The sequence below is a fragment of the Ambystoma mexicanum genome, chromosome 3q, assembly GCF_040938575.1.
Source record: "Ambystoma mexicanum isolate Mex_15411 chromosome 3q, UKY_AmexF1_1, whole genome shotgun sequence".
Classification (NCBI taxonomy): Eukaryota; Metazoa; Chordata; class Amphibia; order Caudata; family Ambystomatidae; genus Ambystoma; species Ambystoma mexicanum.
The window spans coordinates 871,568,658-871,586,968 of NC_090926.1; the positions used below are offsets into that span (position 1 = coordinate 871,568,658).

At 46.2% G+C, this 18,311-nt stretch overlaps 1 protein-coding gene across 9 annotated transcripts in view; it reads left to right on the forward strand.

Annotated features, from left to right (window-relative positions):
* The window catches only part of LOC138583059 (uncharacterized), a 433,873-nt gene that overhangs the window by 408,652 nt on the left and 6,910 nt on the right, over window positions 1–18,311 (forward strand). The window lies entirely within an intron of this gene.

Genomic DNA, 18,311 nt, shown 5'->3' on the forward strand with positions numbered 1-18,311 from the left:
CAACACAGAATTATAGATAGCATGGGACGCGGGCTTAGCTCGCAAAGGACTGGTCCATCTCAGACTCATATAGAAAAACCCAAACGACCCCTCCACACTAATGGCGGATAGAAGCTTAACCTTTATGAGCTGGAATGTTAGGGGTCTGGGTAACCACAAAAAGATGCGGCAGATACAACTGTACGCAGAACGCCATGGTACACAAATCCTATGTTTACAAGAAACTCATGCATGCTCTAAACAGTGCGAGAGGTTCGCTAGACAGTGGGGACTCTAGAGGTATTATACAGCTTACTCTACTCAAAGCAGAGGTACCCGCACTTTAATTCATTCACAGAAACATTAAGTTCAGCTGTTCCCAATCACTGGTGGACCCCTGTGGTAGATACGTACTTATTGTCGGTAAATTGCAGAATCAAGAGGTAGCTATCCTAAATACATATGGTCCTAATATTGACGACCCGGAATTCTATCTTCACCTAGCCTCGATCCTTGAGAGTTACCCTCAGATCCCAATAATATGGGGCGGCGATTTCAACACGATTCTAGACGTCACCCTAGATAGATCAGGCTCCAGACCTCGCCAGCTCTCAAGGGCAGCTTACACGATCCTTACAACTCTCCCCCGACTGGCGGTGGTCGATGCTTGGCGTTTAATGTACCCCGACTCCCGCACTTATACCTTCTACTCCTCAGTCCATGACTCACACTCTAGGATACATAGATGGTTGTTGTCTGACATACTAATTAGGTGCCTGTCCAATCTGGCGATTCTTCCCAGAACTTTGTCCGATCACTCCCCGGTGGTCATCTCCCTGAATTGGGGACATGATCTTGGAAAATCAAGGCAATGGAAAATGAGACCCCATGCCCTCCTAGACCATACCTTTGCCTCAGAGCTCGAGTTATCCATTGAGGAGTTCTTTGAGTTCAACACAGATTCAGTACCCTCTAGAGCCACCCTCTGGGAATCATTCAAAGCCTATATCAGGGGCATCGCCATGTCTAAAGGGGGTGGCATCCTAAAAAACATCCGGGATGATATCACTGACAGCGAGTCGACCCTTGTTAGCCTTGAGTCCCAATACTCTAACGATCACTCCCCTGACATACTGCCGTCACTGAGTCATGAATTGGCCAGATTCCGTAATCTTGCTGAGCGAGAAGTTAAATTCCTTGAGGACCCCCGGGCAGTTAGACGTTACGGGGAGGGGGAGCGGCCAGGCCGTGTGTTGGCCAGGCTACTTCGCCATGAGTTTGGAGCCCCCAACATTCCGGCGATAGAGAGACCGGACGGCACGTTAGCTACTTCACCGCATGACATCAACACAGAGTTTTTCACATTCTATTCGTCCCTATACTCGAAGGTTGATGGGCCCCATGTTTCAGAAATTGATGCCTATTTGGAAGGACTCCCTCTCACAGCCCTTTCCATTGACGATACTGCATCTCTAGACATGCCCTTCACCTCTGAGGAGCTGACTGAGGCCATCGATGCACTCGCTGCAGGAAAGGCCCCCGGTCCGGATGGTCTGCCTATGGACTTTTATAAGCGTTACAAATCTATTTTGATCCCACAATTACTCGCATTATGGGAGGAGGCATGTGAAAGGGGCACGCTTCCCCCCTCGCTCCGCGAGGCCATGATAACAGTCCTTCTCAAGCCTGGTAAACCTCCCACCCAGTGTGGCTCATACCGCCCCCTATCGTTAATAAATTGTGATGTTAAAATATTTGCTAAACTGTTGGCTAACCGCCTGGCCTCATTCATGCCTGATATCATACACCCCGATCAGGCGGGATTCGTCCCGGGTAGATCCACAGCCCTGAACCTTAGACAATTTTTTAATGTGGTTAGTAGGATTAATCCCAAAACACAGGCGGTGGCGGCCACCCTGGACATGCAGAAGGCATTCGACTCAGTGTCTTGGGAGTATCTGTGGCGAGTCATGGAAAAATGTAAGTTTGGCCCAAACTTTCGGTCCTGGGTCAGACTACTTTACACCGACCCAGTGGCAAGAGTCCGCACCGAAGACAGATGCTCCACCCTTTTTCAGATAGCCAGAGGAACGCGGCAGGGGTGCTCCTTTTCCCCATTAATCTTTGCAATAGCAATTGAACCCTTCGCAGACATGATGCGCCAATCGCACTCTCATAGAGGCCTTCGCTCAGCGGGACAGGCGGATATCGTCTCCTTGTACGCTGATAATGCCTTGCTCTACATCCGTTCTCCAGAAATAAACCTCGCTCCAATCCTAAACGACGTTACTCGCTTTGGGCACATATCTGGTCTTAAGGTTAACTGCTCTAAATCGACCTTATTCCCACTTACTGACAATACACCACCACCCCCTGACCTGATGGGTTTTACTTGGTCCCAATCCACCTTCACCTACCTGGGAATATCGGTCTCCCGTCAAGTTGAGAAACTACGCAACGATAACTATCAAAATTATCTAGCCACTCTGACCACCAAAGCTGCAAGTTGGACCAGACTCCCCATTTCCCTAGCTGGTAGAATAGGAATATTGAAGATGGTCGTACTGCCCCAACTCCTATTCCGCTTTGCAAACATTCCACTCTGGCCGGGTGACGGATTCTTTAAGACACTACGCAGTATTACTAACAAATTCCTCTGGCACTCCGGTGCAGTTCGACTCAACCTGAATACTCTCACTGCCCCCAAGGAGCTGGGAGGGTTTGGGGCCCCCGAATTTCTTAGATATTGGATGGTTGCGCAATCCCAATTTGCCTCTTAGTGGTTTAGTACAACGAACCCCCCTCCTCATGTCCGGCTTGAAAAATTAAAGGTTAGCGAGCGAACGATTGGGTCCCTCATCCTCAAACCAGCCCCGCTGGACCCCGATTCCCCTGACCCAGTGATTAGCACGTCGCTTGCTCTTAGCAAAATATGGACAGAGGTTGCAACCCCTAATCCTTTTCATGGCGACCTCCCACTCTGGAATTTTCTCCCTGAAGTACCATGTATTCCCCAATCCATTGTTGCCCGATGGACAGGGGCAGGCTTTTTATCTATCCGGGATATCTTTGTCTGTGGCAATTTCCTGGAGTGGTCGGACCTCCCCCCTGACCTTAGGCGTAAACCATCAGCATAGTTACAATTCTCCTCACTTCGGAAAGATCTAAAGACCAAATTCCCTGAATTTCCTACAGCTCCGCCAGATGACCCTATAATAGCTGAACTCTGCAACTCCGATTCCTTCAGGGGGAAAATATCTAGACTTTATAATCTACTGCAGACCAGAGCCGCCCCCTCTTTCGTTAAACTCAGAGCTAAATGGGAGGAAGATCTAGGAGTCGAGATTGCGGACGAACATTGGGCCCGAATGTGTGCTCGAACCCACAAAGTCTCTTACAACTCCAGGTTCAAACTACTACAATTTAAGGTACTACACAGGTACCATCACACACCAACTAAACTGCATCGTATGTTTCACGAGACCTCGCCTAGTTGTCCCAGATGTGGCGCCGACCAAGCTAATTACATTCATATGCTCTGGGATTGCCCACACCTGACACAATACTGGCGGGACATATGCTCCACTGTATCAGACATACTAGACTGCACTATAGACCCTTCCCCAATGCGATGCCTCTTTCACGACCTTCCAGGACTGAAGCGCGATTCTAGGAAATTGGCAGGTTTCTGTATGATGCTGGCAGTCCGCGGTATACTACTGTGCTGGCTTCGCCCCTATGCACCTACGTACGCACAATGGCTCCGAGCAGTTACCTGGGCACACGACACTGAGGAGGCATGGGGGGGCTACACAACACCCCCACTCAAGGCCAAGGGATATCTGGTGCAGATTCCGTGACTACCTGTCTGCCCGTCCCTCAGACTCTGAGGCTTCATCTCCGACCCACGCCCCTCATTGAACCTGTGTGGGATGTATGTTCTCCTCCACTCGGATTGTAATGCTTTCTTTATTATAAGCCTTCTAAGTTCTGTGTTTTAATACTGCATTGTACATTGAAACCTCTGTATCTGTGATTCGCAAATCAATGTCACGATGTGCATTTGCTGACATGTGCGTCTTTGTGTGTTGTCAAGCCGAATAAACAAAGTTTAAAAAAAAAAAAAGAATTAATTGTGAATTTTCTCCCTGCAGTTGGTCACTGGATGGCTCTCTGCTGCCTAATGCTGAACTCTTTCAACTCAGAATGTGTCATTCTCCTAGCTTCGAATACGATGCCTACCATCCCCCTCCTCTCTCCTACCCCTGCTCAAGGTTCGCAATCTTGGGTTCCACTTTGATAGCAACCTTTCGGCTGCAGAATTCATCACTACCACGGACACTGCTGCTCGTAATAATCTTCTAAACATTTGGAAAATGTGTCCTTTTCTTACTAATCACTCAGCAAACTTGACTGCTGCTTGAGCCTGCTCCTTGGGTTTCCACTGTAATCCTTCCTCCCTCTACACAAAGGTCCTCATTACGAGTTTGGCCAAATTCAATTACCGTTACCACCACTTGGTCCTGTCGAGTTACCATGGTATTACAAATCATGGCAATTGCCCATTTTTGGAGTCAATAGGACTCATGGGGATTTTTGGCAGTTGTACTGCTGTTGGCGGAATTTCTGTGCAGTAAATCTGGCAATTGTTGGAGGTGAAGTGGAGGATTTAGCTTCAGCAGCAAACTGGACGTGAATCCGCTGCTTTTCCTCCAAACATCGGTGGATTTACTGTGCAGTAATTCTGCCAGTGGTAAATTTGTCAAAAATTGTAATTTGGCGGTGCGGGTAAAGTGGTGGTTACAGAATTACTGTCACTTTTTTCCTGCACCTCCAAACTTTTAATGAGGTCCCAGTCCTTAACTTTGCTACCCGCAACTTTGCCAAACCTTTCCAGATCATGCCCACTTCTACCTACCGACAACATGTTAGTTAGTGCTGCATGCACAACCTCTCCCTTTTGAATGTCCTCCTTATCTGCAAAACTATAAATGGTCTTGCTCCACAGTGCCTGTCTGATTGAATATCAGTTTACTCATCTGTGCTCAACCTCAACATCCCATACCCTCCCTGTGCCTCCTTTTGCTTCCCTTCATTCTCCCAAATGTCCTCGCTCCAATGGAACCCACCATACAACGATCAAAGCCAGCCCAGCAGTGGATCTCTTCAAAGCTTGGCTTAAACTTCACATACTTGCCAAAGAGGGAGCCCCTTACCCGCTTCCCCATCCCCCTATTTGACGTCCCATTCCTTCTAGTGAGGCTTGATAATGTCACTGTGCATATTTATACAGCATTCCTCTTTAGTTTGAAGCACTTCCTCCCTTAGTTTAATGTTGCCTTTTTAAGTCACCTATTTCTGATGTATGTCTTTCTGTTTGTTTTGTCCCTGGTCGATGTCCCACTTTTTTTTTAAACCCTCAAACTGGCTGACTTCTTGTTCTCATTTTTGTTTTATTGTACAATCACTATTGGTGGGAATGCACAAGCTTACTCCGAAGGGGCCATTGAATACACACAGCTGCCCACAGAGATTAAGAGGAGGTAAGCATTCCTCTTTTTGTGTCTCTAAACTAGAGGAAACAATGCCTGTAGACAAACACAATATTGATAGTTGCACCTTTTACATATAACTCCCTTTTAGGGAACAGAAGACTGAAGGGGCTTACAGTCCCAGAGTCAGAATTGAGACGCCCCTGAGACGCCTTCCATAAAGTGAATGAAGGAGCATAAAGTGAATGAAGGAGCACAAGACAATCATTGACAAGAATGTCTTTTTTATGAAACCTTTCCCTGCATTACTAAGAGACATAGTGAAGTCCTGAAGAAAGCGGAGAGCGGGTCCATATCTGCTGAAACCGGTAGACAAGAAGTGGCTTGGCCTGATGAACCAATCCCCAGAACCCATATAAAGAAAGAAATGGGCCTGTAGTTATATTATGTCATTTTATCTATTTTCCAATGTCCCAAGCACTATGAATAAGACATTGAGATGTTCATGGAAGAACTAACCTTCACATGTCTAGTTGTTTTTATTATAAGATTGTGATAAGCCACACTTAATGGGAACAATAACATTAAAATAACTACATTGATTTCCATCATTAGTATGCACTTTGCTTTTAGAAATTGAGGAAAGTAATTAGAGAGGTTAGGGTGAGCTCTTTTCTATTCCCTAACCCTTTGTAGGCGACACAGCAGCGCACGACTAGGGTGAGAACACCCACTGCAGGGATAGGAAGAGCTCTTTATAGGGACAACGAGTTATCTCTAGGGAACTGAGTTTGAGGAATAACTTTGAATAAAGATATTCTGTCTCTTTTGTGTTATAACGGCTGTAAGTGAGCAATGAACCACAAGTATTTGGGAGAACAGTGAACCAGACATACTTGATCAGTGAGAAGCATTGCAGCCATGAACATCACTATGGCGGCTATGGGTATGCTGGTGTTCTCCCAGGAACATCACTGTGGCAGGCGTGGTCACCATGGTGCTGATCCATGAACATCACTGTTTGAGACCTGGACACCCTGGTGCTCTCCCAGGAACATAACTATGGCAGACATGGGCACCCTGACGCTCTCCCATGAACATCGCTGTGACAGGTATGGGCACAATGGTGCACTCACATGAGCATCACTATAGCAGGCATGCATCACTATGTCAGGCCTGGACACCCTGGTGCTCTCCCATGAACATCACTATGGAAGGCAAGGGCACAATGGTGCACTCACATGAGCATCACTATAGCAGGCATGCATCACTATGGCAGGACTGGACACCCTGGTGCTCTCCCATGAACATCACTATGGAAGGCAAAGGCAAGGGGACCACAGTGATCTCCCATGAACGTCACCATGGCAGGCCTGGGCACCCTGGTGCTCTCCGTGAACATCACTATGGCAATGATGGGTATGGTGGTGTTCTCCCAGCAACATCACTGTGGCAGGTGTGGGCCTCACACATACAGACACGAACCCCCCACCCCCATCTCAGCATATAGACTAACAAGCATATACCATGCATACAACACCCATACAGACACGACTCCCCCAACCCCATCTCAGCATACAAACTAACATGCATACACCATGAATACATACATACCTGAACCCCCAGCCCAATCTCCACACACACACACCCGCCCACCCCCCCAATAGGTACTTACCGTGGACATGCTGCAACGCTGGCAAGGTCTCTGTTACTATGGCTGGCGTGGCAAGGCTGAAATGCCTTCCGGCATTAAGCCTTATTGACCACGCCAGCCGTAGTGCTGGCCATCCATTGGTGCAGCACACACGCATTATGTGACTTGTAGGAGCTACGTGGTGTGTGTGCACTGAGCCACTGTGGGTCAGTGTTTTGTCCGGCCCGGAAGAATTGCAAAGACTTTTCTTAATGGAGGGCGGCCAATGCTGCTTGCGTGCCGCCCTCCATTAGGAAAGTCTTTGTTCCTGGTGGGCTGGACAAAACAGCGTGGCGGGCCGCAACTGGCCCTTGGGCCTTAAATTGTACACCCCTGCACTACAGACTCAAATGGGAATTTACTGCCGTCATATACCAATTATATAAGCACATGTCAGGTCTAGTTATCAAATGCCAAATAAAGACCCATATTCCATAGGTGCTGCCATAATACAGTAATCCAGATGTAGGCCAAAGTGCAGAGTCAGCATGTTTCATAGACACCCATAGAGGTGTTCATGCACCTGCTAAAGATATCTGTCCATATCGTCCAGACCACAGGCCTCTGTGCCTATGAGAGAACTCAGTGATTAAAAGGAACTTTTGCAGAGAATGGTTGGTTATATTCAGGTCACCAGTCTGAAATCTGATGAGATATCATGGTTGGCTAGGTTGCTTGCAGCTCAGCGGCATAACACAACAGTTTACCCTCCTTCGCGAGCAATACTGGCCTCCCTACCCCCTTCCCTTCAAGCTCCTCAAATCACAGGACACGCCACACTCCGGGCAGGCCTGGACCATCACCTGTTTCCCGTGATGATCATGCCGCTGCAGGGGCACGTGTGTGCTGCACTAGGTGAAAGGCACAAGTATGTTTTTTGATCAAAGCATATATCTCACACCCAATCTAGAAACAAGGGGGTGGTGTTTGGCCGCTGGCAGGGGAATTTCTTAAGTGTGGGATAATATTTATGACCCTGCAAGTATAAGAGTGGCCAAGCATAGCGAGGGAGCTCAAACTAACAAGATAGGGCTTGTGGGGAGGATTCTCCGTGCGGGGATTATTTTTAATAATCTGTTAAAATGGTGCATTATATAGTACACTTCATATAAATAAAATAATTGGGTAAAAAGACCCACAATTTGTAACCTGTTTTGCAGGGTAACTCATGAAAAAATCCAATAGATTCAAGTCGCCAACCGTGCACAACAGCATTTCCCAGTGCATTTTTTTGCCTTTCCCCATAACATATGCCATTACAAAAAACATGTTCATGCTGGCTCTGCCCATACATTTCAATGCTGGCTGCACCAATGTAAGCCAGTATTCCCGTTTAAGTACATATTCATCTTTGCTTTGCGCATAATGCCTTTAATGATAATATAGGAAAACATGCCCAATCTGGCTCTACCAATATATTCCAGTACCCCCACATAAGGACATAACGCCTTTTGACTTTGGGAATGTTTTCTTATGGTGGCATGGCATTTTTAATGGCAAACTGTAGGCCAGCCTAGACTCATAGATGCTCATTAAAAAAGCAGCAGTGCAAACCCACTCACACCTGCCCCCCTCCTCCACACTCTTACCCATCCACCAAAATCATCTTCTCGACCCAGCGCAAGCGCACAGTCATGACAACTGCCTTAAAATAGCCAGGGCTATCATTGGTAGTAAATTGGACTATAGCAATACCATCCTATCTGGGACTTCAGCACAACCCTGACTAAACTCCAGCTGCTAAGAAACAATGATCTTCGGGCAATCTGGGGTATGAAACGATCAGACCTTATTACACAAATCAGGCTCGAGGCCCACTGGCTGCCCAGCAAAGCCTGCATTGAATTTAAAATGTTATCCATCATGCACTGATGCATCCACAACCTTGCACCTACCCACCTACCTCAATCAACGCATTACCATGAGTGCGACACCGCGCGACTTACACTCTTCCACCTCTCTATCACTGACGACTCTTAGATTCACCAAGAAAAGAGCTGCTGGAGTAAGCTTTACCGTCATAGCCCCAACACCCTGGAACTCCCTACGTCCATGTATCCAAGAAGAGCCCCCTTACCCCACCTTCCGAGAAAAGCTGAAAACGGCCTTGTTTACCAAGTATCCCTAAGCGGACTGCCTAGTCTCCTGCATGTACAAACTGCCAACCAAAAGTATGCTTAACTACTTGACTGTCCTAATGTATTGTATCAATGTACTGCACCTCAATTAAGCGCCGGGATACCACATGGACTGGGCGCTACCAACAAATGCGATAAATAATAAGAAAAAAAAATAACAGCATACACTCATCCATTCACACACATTAAATACCTAATGCACACAATTGCACGTAAGCATACATACACACATACATCATAAACATGCAACAGCCTCACGCACAGTCTATTTATGTGTTCTTATCTGTTTCCGCAGGACTCCTCTCTAGCATGACTGCTCCACAGCGCAGACAGGAACCAGAAAGCTCTCTGTTAGGGACAATTCTCTGTTTAGGCTGAATTTCCTAACCTAGTGAGTCCCCCAGCAGCTTTGCTGGATTTCTGGAGTTTGTTGTTTCCATCCTGCCAAGAGTGAGACTCTTTTTCTCCCACTCTTGGACATGAATGTGTGTAATTCCTTTGAGTGTCAATGTGTTCTATGGGCTATGGGGTCTTTTACTCCATAGGGTCTCATATGTTTTGCTATGTGTGTTACCCCGCACCCTCCATGCCGTAACAGTGGGGTGTCCTAGAGGAGGATCCCCACCATAGACTCCTTACCCGGGGACTGACTACGGTCTCCCCAGGCATGTAAAGTCACCATTGGCTTTACTAGACCTAAATTTACTAACAGAACTAGTACAAACCATCCTATTGTGGACGTACTAGTAGGGGTAATTCGATTACTCCTGGGTATGTTATTCGAGGGGGCACTGTCCCTTCCCCCCTCGTCGAGTTTTGGCTGGTGGCAGTGGAAACTACTTGTTATATTCGACCCCGAATATAACCCTATGGGATTCTTCCCATTGTTGGAGGTTAATACTTTTTCTCGTTAATCTCTAACATACCACCGGTTTATTTGTCTTAAACAAATCTATCGGTTGGTATTTTCTGCCAGAACTCGGTTTTTAAAATGGCGTCTGTGTTCGTCTCTGTGACTCCTAAACCAAAGGTTGAGCCCTTTTGTTCCACTTTTGGCGGGCTTCTACACAGAACTCCTCCAAAGTGGTGCCATTCTGTCTGGGTACCACAGGGGGTGTGGCAGGGGGTTTAGGCACCCTGGACTGAGTTGCCTTGCCAACTCAAGTCACACTCTGGTGTGATTGGCCCAAGTGGTGAGCCACCCCGCTCACCACTTAGCGTGTTTTGATTGACAGCTAGGCTGAATGAATGTGAGTTTTCTGTATAAAAGCAGGGCTTTTGGGACTGGATCTTCAGAAGTCGCCACAGGACCTAAAGGATCCGACGAGGGTAAAGCTGAGCTGACCTGCAACGACGACACCTCCGGTGAAGCCCTGCGGAACCGACTCACCACTTCCCGACGACAGAGGAGATCTCCCCGCCGGAGAGTCCCTTCCCCTGACTGGTGGGAACAACCAGTCCCCTTTGCTTTTTCTTCGTTCCAGGACGTAGTGTTCGAATTGCCCGTGCAGAGCACCCCGGCAACCGGATAGAACATTTCGCCTTGCCTCTCTCCGAGCGGGCCTGGCCTCTGGACTTTGCGATCTACAGTAGACCCTGCCTTACTTGCCTTGCATTTGTTCGTAAAAGTGTTGATACCGAGTTGATTTCATACCCTGCCTTTTCTCTCCCGTCCTAACGAATATTAGAGTGCCATCTAGATTAAAGCATTCACCTCTGTCTGCAAATAAGTGGTGACGTTGAACCTAGACTTGTCGAACTATTGTTAGGGGGATTGATTTACTTATAGTAATTGTGATTGAAGTGTTTACCGTATTAGTGCCAGAGTGTGTTCCATAGATGTGTCTTTATAAATAAATAACTATATATCTTTACACCAAAGCCTTTTTCCGTGTTTGCTTGTTCTACTGTGTGAATTGCCCTATTTTGTATACTCCACATACTGCCTAACTCTTCTTGAGAGAAGTCTGACTGCTCAGCCACAGCTACCAAGTGAATCTGTGTGGTACAGACTGCTACCAAGTGGGTTTACTGCTAAACACCTTTAGCAGTGGTCCCAGAGGGAACTGCACAGGTTTCCGCCTAACACTCTCAAGCAGGGAAAGCTTCCTGAGATGCACAGTGGAGCCTATGCGCCTGTATCTCGCGTCACAATAGGAAATCATTCCCCTGTGGCTCGAGATGGAGGTGCTCCATCTCCAGCTGAAAAATAAGTAATTTTTTCTTTTACAACCCGAGATGAAGGAGCCAGAGCGCTTCCATCTCCACTGCACCGCAAAGCAAAACAAGCATGGGCAATGCCAACAGTTTCAGCTTTAGTGTAGGGATGGGAAAGACACTTGCCAGGGACTGCCATAGTGGTATAAACTGGCTATCAATGGTAGTGGGTGCAAAATGGTGCGAATAGATGGGCATCTAATAGCAGTGCCTGTCAAATGTCTAATGCCTATACACAAGCGAAATCTGTTGGCTTTGCCAATGCTTCTTTTTAACGGGACTTCAGTGAAGAGCATGCATAGTGCTTATAGTGTCTGAAGCCAAACCTGACTAAGACATTTTTATTACCCCAGTCGCGCATTTACAACTCCAATTAAGTCATTAACTCTCAGAAGACTGCTTTGAAGAACACTGGAAGACACTTTAAATGCAATGCTTGTTGGTAAGGCTTGATTTAAGGGAGCTCAATGAGTTCGCATGTGGAGGTGTTTTGGGTGGGGAGGGCAGGAACTGGTTGGGAATGGCCATAGGGATTAGCAAGGCCATGGGCAGTCATTGGGTGGGCTAGTAACCAAACAACACCTACAAGCTTTGTGTCCCTGCTCATATGCCATTTCTCCCCATATGTACTCTAATGCAAAAATTTGTATTTTATTGTATTTTATATAGCGCTTTTTACTAAAGTGCTTCACAGAGGGCAGTCAGCAGTACATTAAAACCAGCATTAGAAGGTACTTTTCAATTTCAACCAGTAACAATCAAACAGATGACTGACGTAAATGAGTTTTTAAGGAAGAGCGAAACAGAGAATAGTAGGAAATGGAGCGGAGAGATAGAGGAAGGAGGTTCCAGTGAAGGGGGGCAAGAAGTTGGAAAGATCACAAGCGAGATTGCGCACAGGGGGCACGAGGAACATTAAGTCGTAAAAATCCAGCAGAACGGAGTAGAATGAGAGAAGAGAAGCAAGGTACTCTGGGGCAAGACCATAGAGTGATTTGAATACGAAACAGAGCAAGTTGTATTTGAGCTGGGAATGAAAAGAGAGCCATCCGAGAGAGTTAAGGGAAGAAGAAATTGAGTCTTGTTAAGAGAGCAGACAAAGTGAGCGAATAGAAGAGTGATAGCTTGATTTGAGGGGCAAGACGAGAACAGGGAAGACCAAAGAATAGAACAGAGCAGTAGAAGAGTTGAGAAGACTAATGAGGAGACCAGAATTTTAGCAGCATGAAAAAGGGCGAATTTTACATATGTTGTAGAGATGAAAACAGTCACGTGAGATGAGAGAGATATGATGGGAAAAGGAAATATTAGAGTCAAAGTAAAGGCCAAGATTGGGAGCAGTGGGGGCGGGGGAATAGAGAGATTAGAAGGAGGAAAGGGGATAGAGGGAGGAGACGGGGATGGAAGGACATTAGCAGGAAAGAAAAGGACTTGTCTTACCAGCGTTTAGGGTGCTTAAGTGCCACCTAATAGCCCAAACTAATAATGAATTCCTTAGTGGCGCGATAAAGAGGAGCCATAGCGCAACCATCTCGTGCAAAAACAAAACAAATGGTTTATTTCCGAAGTCAGATTTTAGAAAGAAATCATTTCTTTTTGGAGTCTCGGGCTCCTCATAGGACATGACGTGGCCCCTCCTTATGCCACTGATATTGCCTATGTGATCCCTGACGAAAGGTCATGGAGGCAATGGCTGGGGTCGCAGGAATTTCACCAAATGACGTCCATGGTCTCTGCCTAGTTGAAGGCAATCTAACAAAATCTGTATGGAGTCTTGTGGACTCCAAAAATGAGAACTAACACTGCCCTTACCCCACTCATAATCCCATGGAAAATCATTGGAACCAAGTGGCATTAACAGTAAATTTGTTTTTCGGTAATTCTGCCAAAATTGCTCAAAATGAGCATTTTGGAAAGTTGCAACAGATCCAATCTTCAAGTGTGCATCTTCGTACGTGTTTTGGGAGAAAAGAAAGGACGTAGATCTTGGTTGCCAATAAAAAAAAAAATATTAGGTTAACACTTGGGCCCTCTTTATGAGTTTGGTGGTATATGTAATGCTATTACCTCAGTAACAGTAACTGCCGGCAATAAGCATGTCAAGTTTAAATGTTTTGATATTCCCCAACGTGGCGTCCCATTGGACTCTGTTGGGAATTGGTGAAATTTCTGCATTCAGCATAATGAAGCCCAGGCGTTACTAAATCAAAGCACAATATCGGGCCTCATTACAAGTTGGGCGCTGCAGGTTAAATACAGCAGTATTACCGTATCTGCACCTTTACCGCACAACCCAGCTATAGGTTTGGCGGAAAGTTGGAGGTTTCACCTCTAGCCATGAGCGAGATTTAAATCCGCCAGCTTTGTGCCATATTTCGGCAGGTAAGTCCTCCAAAAATGCCCCATTGAGTCCTATAGACTACAGAAAATGGGGACTTGCACTACCACTGCCACTTGTAATCTGACTGTAATACCGCTGGACCAAGTGGTGGTAATGGTAATACAGTTTAGTGGTATCTGGCCGAATCTACCGCCCAGATACCACCAAAGTCGTAATGAGGCCAGTGTTCGTTCGAGGCACCACTTGGTGAAGCCGATCAAGTTCTTATTTTTAGGTGGAGCAAGCCGGCCTTCTCTGCTCTTTGGCCACCTCTATGGAATCCCTTGTCTGTCAGTCAGAATGAAGAATGATCATTTTCTCTCCACAGTCAATTAATAACTCAGTTTAGGAGCTCCTACTACACCCATGTGCCTGGCTCCAAGAAACCTACTTGTATGTGTATGCTGCACTTGACAAATGTATTTCAGGTAGAAAGGGTTACACTTCTATCCTTTGCGCTTCATTTATGGATCACTTTGTGATCCCCTATTTTTCATATTCTGCTGTTCTCTAGCTCACCTCCATCTCTCAGGTGTTGGGGAACCACGTTCTCTGTTTACCTGCTTCACGTGAGCAGCTGATGCTTCTCCAGTGCATTTGCTCTTCACTTTTTCACTCCCTGAAACTGTTTCTCCTTCCCTTACTTCCAATGTTCACTTTTTAGATTCCAGTCCAACTTTCTCTTTTGTTTCCTTAATCTTCCCCTGTCTTGTATACTGTACTCTTAGTTTCTTTTTATTATGTTTCCCTTACTTCAATGTGTTCTCAATTCTTTCTTTGCTTGGTTTTGCCTCTCATTGCCTCTGTAATAGCCTCCCTCTCCCAGACTTGAGCCGGATCTTTGTAAGTTCCGGAAACTTCTCAAGACCTTCCTTTTCACCTCTGTCTTCCATCTCCCCCTCCCTTGCTAAGCTCTCCACCTGCTGCTGCGACTGGGGTCTGGTCTCTTCTGAATAATACAGGGACCAGACCCCCCCTACCAGTCCCTCCCAGAACCCTTTGCCAGCACTTGCCCTGCGCTCCCTTCTCTGACTATCCCTACCTAGCCCGCCTGCCTGCCCCCTGCACTTTGCCTCCCTTCCCCCCTCTTTCACCTGGCATTTGCCCCTTTGGCCTTTACAGCACTTGCCCTCCCCCTGCCCCAGTGGGGTCCCCCACTACTATTGCTCTGCACCCTCTGCCCCCTCCCCCTTGTACTCCTCTCCTCAAACACGTGCATGGTAGGATTGTCACAAGGCCAATATAACCGTCTCTTTTCTTGTTGCTGTTTTTCTTATGATATCCATGCTCCCGCCTCCCCCACTTCTTTTCTTGTGGCGCCTGGAAACACTTGTATAGAGGCATCATACAAATGTCCAATACGATAAAAAGAAATGTACTTCCTTTAGACATTTCTGGGGGTATCTCTCCATCCATTACTGGCCTCTTCTCTACTCTTCCACATTCCAGATAGTTTGTCATGTGCCCTAAATTCCCAAGTAGTACACACTGTGCAATGGCACCTCACAACTGTCTTGTGTGTGTAAAACATCCTATGCCACTAAACAGCCAGGGGAAGGCTGCTACATAAAGAACATCATGGGGGACAACACGTGGCCGGGCTTACTCACTAAGTGATGGTGTAAAGTACAGCTGGCTGCATTGTAATGTTCACTGTGTAATGAAGCATCAGTGTAGTGTCACATCACCATAAAGGGGATAAGATGCATATCCAAATCGGCCCCCCTATCTTTCCCACAGATTTACAAAGACGCACTCGGCCAGGCCAGCCCAGCCAGAACACAGTACACTCATAGATGGGCTCAACCTAAATTCAAATGGGTTGAAGCTCGGGGGGGGGGGGGGGGGGGGAGGTCTAGCTTCCCGGTCATTGTTGCCAAGCAATGGAACTCCCTACCTCTTGGACTAAGAGCGGAGGAATCATACTGGGCTTTCCACAAAGCCCTCAAGACCTGGCTGTTCAATTAAGCTCAGTGCTCAATTTCTTATCTTGTTAAACCACCTACGGCCGGGGTTACCTCACAACCTGCATGTAACTATGTAATGTCTTATATTTTGTGCCTTTGGGCCATATGTAACTGGTTCATGCCAGCGCCCTGGTGCCTCTGGGCTTGTGCTGCGCTATACAAATGTAATAAATTAAATAAATAAATAAGATGGAGAAGTCTTTTAGACGCAGGGACCCACAGGCATGCACTCGACAGATTCAGGGAAGAGTGGAAGACTAGTGGAAGGCTGCTGAACGGCAATGATATCTTGATGTTGGCTTACATGACACAGACTTTGAATGCTCTTTTGTTTGAACTCTGAGCATAAGACAACCAGAGTTGCCGAACTCAGAGCACGTACCTGGTGGCCATGCATCTTTTATGCCTAAAAAAGAAGAAAAAGAAAAGTAGCTTTAGAGCCAGTTCCCAGAGGCTCCATCATTGGATAAATAATCACCAGACAAGTTAGTGGGCCCTGAGCCAAATCTATGAAAGGCCCAGCTGAAATGTGCCCCAACGCTAGAAATCAAAGCACTTTATTAAAAAATAAGTGTGTTACCCGAGTGCCGATGCGCAGGATATGTGGACAGAATGGTGGAATTCTGAGGAACAACAGCATGTTAGAAGAGGCGCCATTTTCCACTTCAGCTTGTTAGGTGAAGGTTCATGTACATTTCAATCCTCGTCACTGCCCCCCATGACCCCCCAATGCTGTAGGGCTCAATGGTGCACAGGTGCTCATCCTAATCACCCGCTTCTACTCAAGCTATGGTCCAAAACTCAGGCTAACCTGCTCATCCAATCACTTGTATGCAACCCTTCCCTAACCCTCTTCCCTCGGAAAAAGGGGAGCACATATGAAGTGAGGGGAGCAGAACTGGAGCCAAACAGGGTGTGGTGCTGGACAAAGCTGGTCTGGAAAGTCAGATAAGGAAGAGGCATACCTAACATGGCAGCCAAGTCTGCTATTTGGGTCTGGTGGCCATCAGTAATAGACACACACAAAGTTTCAAAAGCTGTAAGAAAATAAATTTAATGAACTATAATTTTAATTAACATGGTATCCAAAGCGGGATATCCTAATTATTCTTACTTTAAGCAACCCAAGGTAACCATGAGAAGTATAACGCAGTGTGAAGCCACACTAAAAACATCCTTTTCCCAAAGTTTTTTTCTCAAACTTTTATTTCACAAAGATGGGTGCATTTAACAAATACATGGAATCAAGTGCTTTTAACAAATATATGAACAACAACAAAATTCAATTTCTTTGATGAACAACAGATTATGCGAAAAGACAACACATCAATGAGATCTTTTCAGTACAAGTGAACCAAAATAGCCAACGTAAGCTTTTCACATTATTCAGGTTGAAAAGGAGGGGTCTCCGAGAGAGGTAATGTAGTTGGGAACAAAAATGAGTTCCAGCAAAAAAAGGAGACCACATTTACGTTTCGGCAGGCCACCTGTAGGGCCACTGATGTTAAGGAACCACCTTCCTCGGGGCAGAGTGAGTAGTAATAATCCCTGCAGGGAAGCACACAGAACAATCCATCACAAAATTAGTATACATAAAGATAAAATGTGACTTGCTATATACTTCTCAAGTAAAAATCTTGGGTTACCAAGTAATCACGACCATTACTATTTCAGCCAAATGTTTTATTTGATGAGGACTACTCAGTGGTACTGCCTTGAAGGGGAACCTTACCCAAAATATGTGGGGGGCATTCTTCAGGGCAGGGTTTCGAGACGTCAATTTCACCTCGGTGTAAAGTATGGGCAGCGATAACTAGAGGGGGACCAAAGACGCACACTAAAGTCGAAAAACGTAAGGCTCAATTAGTGTTCATGAGTTCAGGCCTCGACTATCTCAGGACATCTGCTGGGTTCGGAGCTGAATGCAAACTTTTATACTCCGGTATATTTTATCTTCCTTTCTTTTTGTTGTCAGCACATTCTCTATAGACTTAACAATCATGAACACTAATTGATCCTTACGTTTTTTGACTTTAGTGTGCGTCTTTGGTCCCCCTCTAGTTACCGCTGCCCATACTTTACACCGAGGTGAAATTGACGTCTACTTCCCTCCCCCTCTCTCTCTCCTTTCTCTCCACTCTCTCCTTCCTTATATCCTGTAGGTTTCTCATACTCCTCTATTCCTTACTCCGTCTGCCTCCTCTAATACTTCTTCTCTCTCCTTTCCTCCCACCCATTATCTCTTCTCTCTCACTGACCCCTCCCTCCTATACTTCCCCTTCCATAATGTAAATTGTTTTGTGTTCTGCTTTCTGGTTTAATTCAATTGTTATGTAATGCTTGCTGTATATTGTTGGTTCCTCTTGTAAAGCGTTTTGGATTAAAATGCTATATACATTCAATAAAATACAAATACCCAGAATATCGCTTCTTGGACGCAAGAAC